The sequence below is a fragment of the Poecilia reticulata genome, chromosome 5 (assembly GCF_904066995.2).
Source record: "Poecilia reticulata chromosome 5, P_reticulata-male-v2, whole genome shotgun sequence".
In the NCBI taxonomy this organism is placed as follows: domain Eukaryota; kingdom Metazoa; phylum Chordata; class Actinopteri; order Cyprinodontiformes; family Poeciliidae; genus Poecilia; species Poecilia reticulata.
The window spans coordinates 16,633,571-16,646,436 of record NC_088834.1 but is presented as its reverse complement, the minus strand read 5'-3'; positions in this window follow the sequence as shown (position 1 = coordinate 16,646,436).

The window sequence follows — 12,866 nt, the reverse complement described above, 5'->3', positions numbered from 1 at the left end:
GAACAGTGAAAAAATCAGAAATCAATGATGATTAGGCGGCACAGCAGGTGAGTGAAAATTACTTATGGTGAGCTTCAATAAACGATAAAATAAAACTAGCAACGGGAAAGAAACTAAAGTGGACATAGCAATAGACCAAGACAGGATAATACTAATCAAAAGAAACTAAATGGAAATTAATTATGAACAAAATGCAAGAATAAACTAAGAAACTAAACTAAAGGAATAAACTGGTATGGCAAGATCTTTCGAGCAATAATTAATACAGAGGACTGTATGGCAAGAATAAACAGACACTATTTCCAGATAAAAGGTAAAATAATATTGTTGAAGTGCCATGGGTTAGTTGAGACCACATCTATTACTGAGAATAAATATATGTTACAGACCATAACAGTATATAACTTATCAGTGATAAGTTAGATATTATTTAATACGTTTAAGGTGGATTTTATTTTATGCGCTGCATAGATTTTCTTGTGCGCTGAGACTGTACGAGCAGAGCGCGATTGCGCAGGTGCGCAGCGGGAACATTGCTCATCACTTATGTTTTTAATTAGATTTGATATATTTATTCAATATTATTTTTGATGTCAGTGTTACTGTCATGAGGCTGATGACTCCATGACACTTTCAATTTGACTCATTAGGATTTGATTAAGAACCAGCTTTGATCTTTGTAATTTCTGTTCAGTAAAACTATTAATCTATAAATCAATAGACAGGTCTATATAAAGATATCATCCATGTTTCTGTCTCATATTTGTATGGCATTAAAAGGACCTGGAACTTTTGTTTTGTTTTTCCACTGAAAGCTCTGGTTTGCACAATAAAAGCCATGTGGGTGAAGTTTTATGGATGATACTCTGATGTCCCATTCTCCTGAAGGCAGCACAAAGCTGCACCACCAGAAACTGACAAACACTGAAGAGAAGAAGAGTTATGATTAATGTAGTTACAGTTTCTATCCATGTTTTAATGTTGCAGAGCTCAGTTGTTTTGCAAATAGTTCAAAGTTTAAACTGGCATGTTGAACATCTTTTATCTGGTCATTTTGTGCAATATTTAACAACTAGAAAATGGCACAAAATAAGGATATTTTTTCACTCTGACTGGTTGCTGTTAGGCCTACCAATTTTAACTTGAATGTTCATTGCATTTTTCGTAGACGCCTGTGAAAATAATTTCAATTTGCATTGCTTTATTGGTCTCTGGGAAATTATTTCTGATGATAAATACAGAAACAAGCATAAAAATCAAAACATCTACAATAGTGATAGTAATATTAATAATAAAATAATAGTCAGTTGCAAAGTAGCCAACAAATTTTTTGGTGGGAGGCGGTGAGGAACATGGATAAAGGCTAGGGGGGCGCTGGGCCAAAAAACGTTGAGAAACACTGTATTAAGGTAAACCTCATTCACTCCATACAGAAGAATACAAATCAATACTTCAAGTTCATCTTGTACATCTCTAAGTATCCACATGTAAAGATCCAAATTATCAAAATTATGAAATAATTAAACAATTTTCCCACTTTTCATCTAGATGACTTTTATAATGATCCTCAAAATAAGACATATATGGAAAATAGTTCTACGGCTTTTCACCAGTGTCAATCATCATGTGCTGAGTTAATTGTTGTTTGTGACTAAAACTTTTTCCACAGGTCACACATGAAAACGGCTTTTCACCAGTGTGAATCATCATATGCCGAGTTAAAAACTGTTTTTGACTAAAACTTTTCCCACAGTTCACACATGAAAACGGCTTTTCACCGGTGTGAGTTCTAATATGATTATTGAGAGCATGTTTGCTAGCGAATCCTTTTTCACAGATGACACATGAGAAAGGTTTGCTTCTTTCCTGATTTTGGTTCTCAGCTTCAGCAGGTTCCTGGAAGATGATTTGGTTCCTGTTTGGTTCTGAATCAGTCTGGTATGTTTGCTCATCAGCAGGAAACACCATGCAGGTATCAGTCTCCTGTTTTAATTCAATCCGTTCTTCACCCTGACTGTAGTAAACTTCTTTCTCTTCCACTTTTATCTGCTGGTGTTTTAGATCTTCCTGCTCTTCTTTTATCTGATGATCTTCTGGCTCTGCCTGGTCTTGTTTTCCCTTCAGAGGTTCTAACTCCTCCTGATCCAGAGTGGATCTCCTCTCCTGGTGATGAACGTTGCACTGCAGGGAATCTGAAGAAAACAGAAAAAAAGAGTTGTAGTTAACTCTACTGAAGTAAATAGGAGAAATCATTCATCATTTAAGACAGAAATTAACAACAACAAAAATCACCTAAAAATTCAAGAGCGTAGACAAAGATACAGATCAGTCGACATCTCCAGCTGACATTTGGAGAATTCTCAAATGAACGGACTTTTGAAAAATAATTCAATACAAAACTAATTGCAGTAGGGATTATTGTTAATATTTAACAGGTTAGTGTATTACATCAAGATATTTATTTTTATCACTTTCAATTATATTAAAATTAAATTTTAGCCCACTTTATATCTTTGGGGTTTATTTACAAACATGAGTTTATTTGAAGGTTAATAGTTGCTTAGTTTTTGTTCCTTTGTTATTTACTTTTCTAAGTTAGACAGGAAAAACTGTGGGTCCATTTTCTGTAAGTATAGGGACTGGTATCGAACCAGCATGCACTGGGTTGGGCCTGTGGGTTTTGACCAGAGCAGGAGAGGAAACAATGAAAAGTATTGATGGTGAGATGAAGCTTCATGAAGCACTGAGGAACTCCATCCAATCATTTGACTCATGAGCCGATGCACCACGGTGCTTCATATGCGCTACTGTTCCATATATTTTATAATATGTGTGAAATAGGCAACGTGAAACAACATGAAGCCTTACAATAAATAAACAAGTAAGAAATGTTTGTGATTCTAACAGATACATTCTGATTAATCTGGTTGTATGAAACAACGGCTGGATCAAAAAGAAAACAGGAAGCAAACAGGAGACAGTTTTGTGATTGGCTAGGGACAACAATTTATTACTAAAAAATAAAAGCTTTAACTGTGCTCAGGTTTAGGTGAATTCTGTTTTACATGCTTCATAAAAATCCTCCTGGATTACTTGACACATGCTGCTGTGAAGCCTCCGCACTAAAGACACATTGATGAAAAGTTTGATCTTTGTTATTTGCTCGTCAAACTTGGAAAAATAAACTATCACAGCAAATTTCAAGTGTTTTGGACATTGAACATCTTTTATCCATGTGACTGGGTGGTGAATTAGTTGAAAACGGTGTTTAATGAAGTAGCTGTACATTCCTGTAAATTGGGCCCATGAATCCAGCCGATGAAAACCTTAAGAGATTCAGCAGCTGAGATTCATCAGTGCAGTGAATCCATCTCTCCTTAGAGACATTCCCCACTTCTTCCTCTCATCGTCTTTATGAAACCTTCCAAACAAAAACGGGAGCTATCTTACTTTAGACCAGTGGTTCCCCAACTTTTTTTCCTGCCCCCCCCCCAGTGGTTTCCAAACATTTTCTGGGCCCTCCGTATGGATTACAAATGGCCCCCTTTTGCTGTGGTTGTCCGTGATCAACATAAATCGGAGGTTCCCAAACTGTGGGGCGCCGTGCAGGGGGGGCGTGGGAAGGTGTCTGGATGAAAAAAAAAAAAAAACCATGAACGCTGAATGCGCTGAGTTTTTACCTTAGAATTACCAACTCTCTGTTATTCCTATGTCAATTTGATACAGTAGGGGCTTCCACACTTCCCATATCTGTGTCCTCTGTCACTTTCTTCAGCAGTAAAAATTGTTTCATCCGTTGTTAACATGTGGTAACCTGTTTTTCCGAGCCGCCTTTAAACACAACATGAACGCTATGACACTCGCGCTGGGTTTACACCTGTACACCTGTACACTAAATAGCACAATCAAGTAACACTGTCCGCCAAAATACGTAAATTTATGACGTTTTGACTAGACAGAATACTAATTCAAGATATCAGTAATGTCATTCTGACTAGTCGGAATCTCAATTTAAGATATCTTAAATGGAAAAGCTGAATAATTTAAGATATCTCTAATTCATTTAAAGATATCTTAAAAAGAATTTTGACTAGTCAAAATTACAATTCAAGATATCTTTAATTTAGTTTTGTCTAGTCATTATTTCCTTTTAAGATATCTATAATTTAGTTTTCACTAGTCAAAATTACATTTCTCCTATCCAAAAATACATTTAAGATATCTTGAATTATGGAGTAATTCGAGATATCTTTAATTAGAATTATGACATTTAAGATATCTTGAATTGAAATCTCCATACAAGTCAATGGTAAATCTGACGTCATTTCAACTAGTCAGAATGTAATTACAGATATCTCAAATATGTATTTTGTCTAGTCGAAATATAATTAGAGATATCTTAAAACGCTAAAACGTCTAGTCATAAAACAATTAGAGTTATCTGGGATGTAAGGGCGGTAAAACCGAATTTATGTTAAAACAGCTTGCCATACAGTTTCAGAAAAACAAAGCCCCAAAGATGGTTGATTCCCTGATGCTTAACTGAAGGCTGATTTGGACCTTCTTCTGAAGGTGGAGCTTGATTTGGGGCGAGATGCTGACATGAGTTCAGAATTTGAACTCATGAGATCTCATGTCAGGTGAGGCTCCCTAATCTGCCTTCCCTGAGCGCACGTCACTGGTGGGACTCAACACCAGTCCTTCAGGAAGTTACGCCTGTGCCTCAAATCCAATCTTGCTTTAACTTTATGACATACAAATTTACAATTTCATCACCAATATTGTCTCCAAGAGTATACTAGGTAAAACACGTCACCAACTATCCACAACATCATCATCAGTCAGATACTTAGGAACGGATTGTAAACTAGGTATATTGGAGTATTTTTACGACAAAGTTGAGTGGCTTTTATTAGTACTTTATAAAATTATGTTTTTATGAGCTTTGTTATTTTGGGTATAAAGGGCCCGGTCATTAGCCCCGCCACTTTCCGCCACTGTCATGAGTTAAAAGGTGTTTTACAATCTTCAGGTCTCACATGAAAACAGCTTTTCACCCATATTAGTTCTCATGTGAACATTGAGAGTAGATTGGAGAATGAAAAGCTTTTTACAGATCACATACAAAAGAGGCTTTTCACCCACATGACTTCTCATGTGCTCCATTAAACAATGTTTCAAAACGTTTTCTGCAGGTCACACATGAAAATGGGTCACTGGTGTGATTCTTCATGTGCCAAGTTAAATTAATATTTTGACAAAAACACTTTCCACAACTCACACATGAAAAAGGCTTTTAATTAGTGTGAATCTTTCTAAAAATTATCTCAATTTTTTATGTGAAATTATTTTATTTAAGCGTGCTTAAACATTGCAACATCACAAAAGCCACACTTTTTTACTAATATGTTAATACAGTGGTTCTTAACCTTTTTTGAGGTACCGAACCCACCAGTTTCATATGCGCTTTCACTGAACCCTTTTGTACTGATAAAGAAAATAACATAATTTTCATTGCTGTGAAAATTATGTTACATACCTCAAATATCCTCCTGACTAGTAGTTCATTGTTGTCCTCTTTAGAGGACATTTCTAAACTTGAATATGTCCCACCCCCTGCATTCTACTGAATTAATTCTTTTTTGGTATCTGGAGAGGACATTTAGGGATTTTCAATGATACCACATGTGAAAGGGTGGGACTTTTGTACATACCTTTTTCTAATTCAGTGGTTCATATTATTACCTTACAAAAACTGTGGGACTTTAAAAAAATGGTGATTGGACAATGTTTTTTTTCCTGGTAGTCAGGAGGATATCTCAGGTACAAAAATGAATGATTTCTTTAAGAATCTTGGTGATGTTAAAACCATTGGAGAACTCCAAAGTCAATTTGTGATTCATATTACAGAAAATTCTGATGCTATTAAAAAACTTAAATTAAACAAATCCCCAGGCCCAGATAGGCTAACATCTGAATTTTACAAATTATTCTCTACCCAGCTTGCTCCATTTTTACTGAATGTTTTTACAGAAATTATACTGAAAGAACAACTACCACCCACACTACTTCACTACACTAATTCCTAAACCACAAAAAAGATGCATTAAGTTTAGACAATTGGCGTTGTTCAGGAAAATTACTTTTTTAGTGTTTAACACAGTTTAAACCTTTTAGAACAAATTTCTTAATTTTGAACAGGTTTGTGTTAGTGATTTGAAACTAAAACTATTGCTGGGTAAGTATTGAAATAGACACCTGCAGGAGAGCTTCTGCTCAGACCCCTGGGGTCTTATCATTAAAGACAGGAGGTCATAATTTAGCATGTGCAGGAAGGAGGACAGTATCACTTGAATTACTGTGAGAAAGGGAACTTTGGTCGGTTCACGTAACCAGGATGAGAAGTCTTCCAAAACTAACATCTGACATGGTGCAAAAACTGAAAATAACATAAAATGTTTTAAATCACTAACATCTAATTAGTAAGACATTTTTCTTAGTTATTAATAACATGTTTTGACTGAAAATTGTATTATCTTGTTTTAGAATTAATTTAGTCAATGATTCATGTATTTGAAATGGTATTATTTATGACTATATTAGAATCAAATGAAAATGTTTTGTTTAGTATTAGAAAATACTTAGGTTTAAGGTGAATGAATGTCTTAATTCTTATTTTGAATATTATATTAGGTTAGAAACAGGAATTGTACTCCATTATTTTCTGTTTATTATCTATTGCTTTTGTTTGATATCAGGACTAAACTTTGGAGATGCTGAGTGCAGAAGAACAAATTGGGTTTTTGGAGAACTTTTCATTGAATTAAAATACGTGTTAAAGGTTTGTTCCTGGCAGAGCAGAAGAGAAACCAGAATTTCACAGCTACCTGTGAGGTTCCTTCATCTGTTTCTCTTTGCCCAGATGGCTGTAGAGCCACAGGAGGCCGGATAGTGTTAAGAAAATAAATTTAAAATAAGTTAGTTTAGGAATTTACCATGACTTGATAGAAATACCCTAATTATAGTTTTAAAATTTATAACTTATTCTGGCCTATTGACCTTTATTTTACCTGTAGTTAAATCAGATGGTTTGTCAAGATCTCTGATCTGCTCTTTGTCTGTCAGGGAAACAATCAGTAGGAAGATCTAGCTTTTCACACTGATCTGTGAAAGCCATAAACCAGCATGAATTCGGAGAGTCTGCTTCTACCTTATTTAACAAAATGAGGAACTGGTGTTTGATCTTGTAAACAAATTGCAGGGACTTTCTAAATTCAAAAAGGGCCAGAGATGCCTTCCAGTTGGTCAAGTAGAGATGCGCCTTATTTGAATACATTAAAGAGGAAAACACGCCTACAGGTATAAAAGTTTTTGCACAAGGGAAACAATTCGGAAAAAGCTAATTTTATTTTACTTCTGCATCAGCTCTTTCTCCAAGGACGTCCTAGAGATTTCTCTGTCTTCTTGTCTCAGGTAACAATGTTTGTATTTGTGTTTCTCCAGTTTCCTGTTCTATCATATATTTTCTTCTGATTGGATTAAATTCTGTAATTCTGTAACATCAACACGCGGTTAGCAATTTAAAAAGTCAATACGCACTTTATATGCATTAGTTAACAGTTCAGTCAATCTATCTCATGAAACCACCTATAGATTTAATATTGAGCATGTAATTGGTCAAGGTTATTCGATCTCGCCGTTTTTGTTTCTTTTACCTATGCAAATTTTAGCACATTTCATAAAGAACAGCGGCTTAAAGGGTATTCAAATTGCAGAGAGAGAAATATGTTTGAGTCAATTGGCAGATGATACAACTCTATTTTTAAAAGATTGTTCTCAAATGAATATTGCTATTAAGCTGCTCAATGACTTTTCAGCATCTGGCTTCAAACTTAATCTCTAAATGCAAATTGTGTTGCTCTATGAAAGAGAACAAGGCATGAAAATAGTAGCCCACCTGCCCCCATTGTATTTTTATGTTAAAGGTTACTTAGAGCAAGAAACTAGCTTGGAGTTTATTGTTCCTAGCAATGTTTGGGTTTCGTCATCGGAGGGCAGCGCCGTTCAGGGCCGTATGCAACATCGGTTGACCCTCTGGCAGGCAGAAGAAGTCCGCTATTGCTGAGAGAAAACAGCTTACAGCAGATATTAGAAGCGGCTACTGTAACCGCTGTACTTTGTGTCAACAGGTAAGTTGAGTCATTATATATATATATTTATCATAACGCTAGTAGCCTCTGATAGGTACCTATCAGGTTAACAGAACAAAGAAGTTAAAATAGAACTGAACTGCCGAGCTGGATGTGAAGCCGGAGTTAGCATCAGGCTAAAGTAACGATGTTAATGGCTCGCGCTTGTGTGGGCTCGGTTGGTCGGTTTAATAGGGCCGCAAAATGTTTTCTAAATATATGTATTATTTGAGTTCAGTTAATGAAAGTATGTTGGAGTAGATGTACAGTGTCGTCAGTAGCGAGTGTGTGTTTGCTGTTGTGCGGCTCGTTGATTATTGTGTTCAGCGGTTGACTGTCTGGCAGGCAGAAGAAGTCCGCCATTGTTGAGAAAACAGTTTACAGTGGATATAGACCCTTTTCACATCACGTCACACAACTTCCGTTATGGCTCGAAACAGTGTATCTTTAGTTCCGGTGTGTGTAGTTAACGCTGTTTCTGGATTCTAAAGCTGCTGCCACAAATATGATTTGAAGATATATCACTATTTCCAAACAATTTTTCTTCATCAACATCTTCTAAACTGGACAAATTCCTCGCTGATTGATACCAGTTTGACTACGAAGGTACGTGTTTTGGTTTTTTCTAGCTGTTAGTTGATATGCTAGGCTAGCAACAGTAATTTGTTAGCTGGCTAACATTACGTAGCCTTTCTGTTTTGGAAATAGAACGTATTTAGGCTCTAATCTTAATCAGATGTTTATAGTATAGACTGGGGTTGCCACCCGTCATGTAAAATGCTTGATCATATTAAACCCTCCTCACTAACGCGCTAGTTTCACCACCCGCTAAGTAGCGACATTACCTGAGCCACAAGTCCAAAACTTAACAGTTATGCCAAACACCCGCTACTCCACCACGTCCTGAGAAGTTAAACTCTTGCTACGATCGAGACATGAGGAGGAAGACGCTGTCTTAGATATAGATATTAACGTTTCACACGAGAAATGTGATGATCTATCTATCTATCTATCTATCTATCTATCTATCTATCTATCTATCTATCTATCTATCTATCTATCTATCTATCTATTGTTGAGGAAAAATTACTATTTTTAGTGTTTAACACAGTTTAAACCTTTTAGAACGAATTACTTAAGTTTGAACAGGTTTGTGTTAGTGATTTAAAACCCAAAGAACTATTGCTGGGTTAAGCATTTAAAGTACAAAGGAGAATAGAGATATGCAGGAGAGCTTCTGCTCAGACCCCTGGGGTCTTATCATTAAAGACAGGAGGTCATAATTTAGCATGTGCAGGAAGGAGGACAGTATCACTTGAATTACTGTGAGAAAGGGAACTTTGGTCGGTTCACGTAACCAGGATGAGAAGTCTTCCAAAACTAACATCTGACATGGTGCAAAAACTGAATATAACATAAAATGTTTCAAATCACTAACATTTAATTTGTAAGACATTTTTCTTAGTTATTAATAACATGTTTTGACTAAAAATGGTATTATCCTGTTTTAGAATTAATTTAGTCAATGATGAATGTATTTGAAATTGTATTATTTATGACTATATTAGAATCAAATGAAAATGTTTTGTTTAGTATTAGAAAATACTTAGGTTTATGGTGAATGAATGTCTTAATTCTTATTTTGTTTCTAATTCCTAATTAGAAACATGAATTGTACTTCATTATTTTCTGTTTATTATCTATTGCGTTTGGTTTGATATCAGGACTAAACTTTGGAGATGCTGAGTGCAGAAGAACAAATTGGGTTTTTGGAGATAACTTTTCATTGAATTAAAATACGTGTTAAAGGTTTGTTCCTGGCAGAGCAGAAGAGAAACCAGAATTTCACAGCTACCTGTGAGGTTCCTTCATCTGTTTCTCTTTGTCCAGATGGCTGTAGAGCCACAGGAGGCCGGATAGTGTTAAGAAAATAAATTTAAAATAAGTTAGTTTTAGAATTTATCATGACTTGATTGAAATACCATAATTATAGTTTTTAAATTTATAACATATTCTGACCTATTGATATATATTTTACTGTAGTTAAAGCATATTGTTTGTCAAGATCTCTGATCTGCTCTTTGTCTGTCTGGGAAACAATCAGTAGGAAGTTCTAGCTTTTCACACTGATCTGTGAAAGCCATAAACCACCATGAATTCGGAGAGTCTGCTTCTACCTTATTTAACAAAAGGTGTTTGATCTTGTGAACAAATTGCAGGGACTTTTTCTAAATTTAAAAGGGCCAGAGATGCCTTCCAGTTGGTCCAGTAGAGATGCGCCTTATTTGAATACATTAAAGAGGAAAACACGCCTACAGGTATAAAAGTTTGTGCATAAGGGAAACAATTTAGAAAAAAGCTGATTTATTTTACTTCTGCACCAGCTCTTTCTCCAAGGACGTCCTTGATATTTCTTTGTCTTCTTGTCTCAGGTAACAATGTTTGTATCTGTGTTTCTTCAGTTTCCTGTACTATCTTATACTTTCTTCTGATTGGATTAAATTCTGTAATACCCTGAGTACATACTGTTGAAATAAAATTGATATGCCTTTTCTAAATACATTTTCTCTATCAATGACTTAAATTGTTAACTGTAGTAATTATGTTTGTGTAATGTAGTAACCATGTAAAGTGTTTAATATAATTATTAAATAGATGTTTTAAAGAAACAGCCACAAACCTTATGTTTTTGGTGCACAATGGCAGCTTTAATTTTAGCATTTCCTCTCCTCCACATACTTCGTTGCCAGATGTGTAAAATTTACAAAAAGAAGCAATTTAAACGTAAAAGTTGCACATATGTAGATTACTCAAGAGAAGCTATTTACAATAGTTTTTACAGAACTCTACACATCAATTCATTTATTAATAGAATAGATACACAAATATTTTCTTTCTAACACAGCTACACAGGATGAGTGTTCATCCAAGAAGTGTGACTTGCAGGAGCAGAGAGGCTCTGTACTGGTTTGTCTCCTTTTAAATCAAGAGGCCCATGATACTTTGACTAGGCAGCAGATGTCCCACAGCTGATTGACTGAACCTGCCATGGACAGAGGAACAGGATAATCTCAGCTATGGTAGGTTGTTAGGTTGGCTACTGTTGAGGAAAATGGACAACAAAACAAAAGGAGAAATTATGAATCACATCAGAATATGTAAATTATTTGGCAGATAGCGCTTAAATCAATATTTAAAATGCTTTTCTAAACAACAGTGTTGGAAGATGTCAGTGATTTTAGTGAAACTTTTAACAACACAGCACTGAAAGGCACGTGTATGTTTCCTAACTGGCTGAAGTTGCTGCTAGCTGGTTTACTCTCCGATCGGAGGCTGGTTCCTTTAAATACAGTTGGAGAATGGTAAATTGACAATGACTAATAACGGCTAACACTTAAATGCTGTTTTATTAAAGTTGATACAGAAAGTGAACCTCTAAACATTACAGCACTGACAATCAGCGGTGTATATATGTTCCCAAATGTGGCTAAAGCTGCTGCTAGCTGGTTTACTCTCCGATCGGAGGCTGTTTATTACATACACAGTCAGAGAATGGTGGCTTGACAATGAGTAATGACTGTTATCTAACACTTAAATGCTGTTTTATTAAAGTTGATGAATAAAGTGAATTTCTAAATGTTACAGCACTGACAGAGCGGTGTATATTTCTCTTAACTGTGGCTAAAGCTACTGCTAGCTGGTTTACTCTCCGATCGGAGGCTGGTTTCTTTAAATACAGTTGGAGAATGGTAAATTGACAATAACTGATGAAGGCTAACATGTAAATACTGTTTTATTACAGTTAATACAGAAAGTGAACCTTTTAACGTTACAGCACTGAAAGCTGCTGCTAGCTGGTTTACTCGCCGATCAGAGGCTGTTTATTTTATACACAGAGAATGATGGCTTGACAATGAGTAATGATGGTTATCTAACACTTTAATGCTGTTATTATTAACCTTACCTTTTATTATATCCTTAAGATAACGAGTATCCGTGAATTTTTCAGTCGGGTTTCCCGAGGCAAAATCACACCGGAAGTAAAGATACACCGCTTCGAGTTATGGCAGCCATTGTCTGATGTCACTGTGAAAAGGGTCTATTAGGAGCAGCTACTGTAACTGCTGTGCTTTCTGTTCACAGTCTGAACTAAATAAATATGCTGGACAAGAAGTGACCCGACCCATCATTTTCTGCGGTGTAACAGTTGCTTCCTATAAAAACCTGCCAGGAAACGGAAATCTCAGGAATCCCTGTTAAACATAAAGTTAAATATCTTGGTATCTACATTACAAAAGAAGAAAACCAAAGGTCAAATGAGAATTTTAACCCCCTTGTTGCTTTAATCCAATAGAAATTAAATATGTTGTTACAGAGAGATTTATCCATCTCTGGTTGGGTCTTACTGTCAAAAGTTGAAGGTCTCTCCAGTTTGGCATATCTTGAGGTTTCCAATGAGATCAGTTCAAAAGTAGATACAATATTATTTGATTTTATTTGGAAGAAAAAGGTTAATCTTATTAGAAAAAATGTAATAAGTTGTGCTCTGGTGGATTTAACGTATTAGATTGTCAAACTCTGAATTTTTCCTTTAAAATGAAGTGGATCAAAAGGTATCTTTTAGATCCAATCTCTGGAACTTTATATCCACATATCTATTTGAGGCGTTAGGTGGTT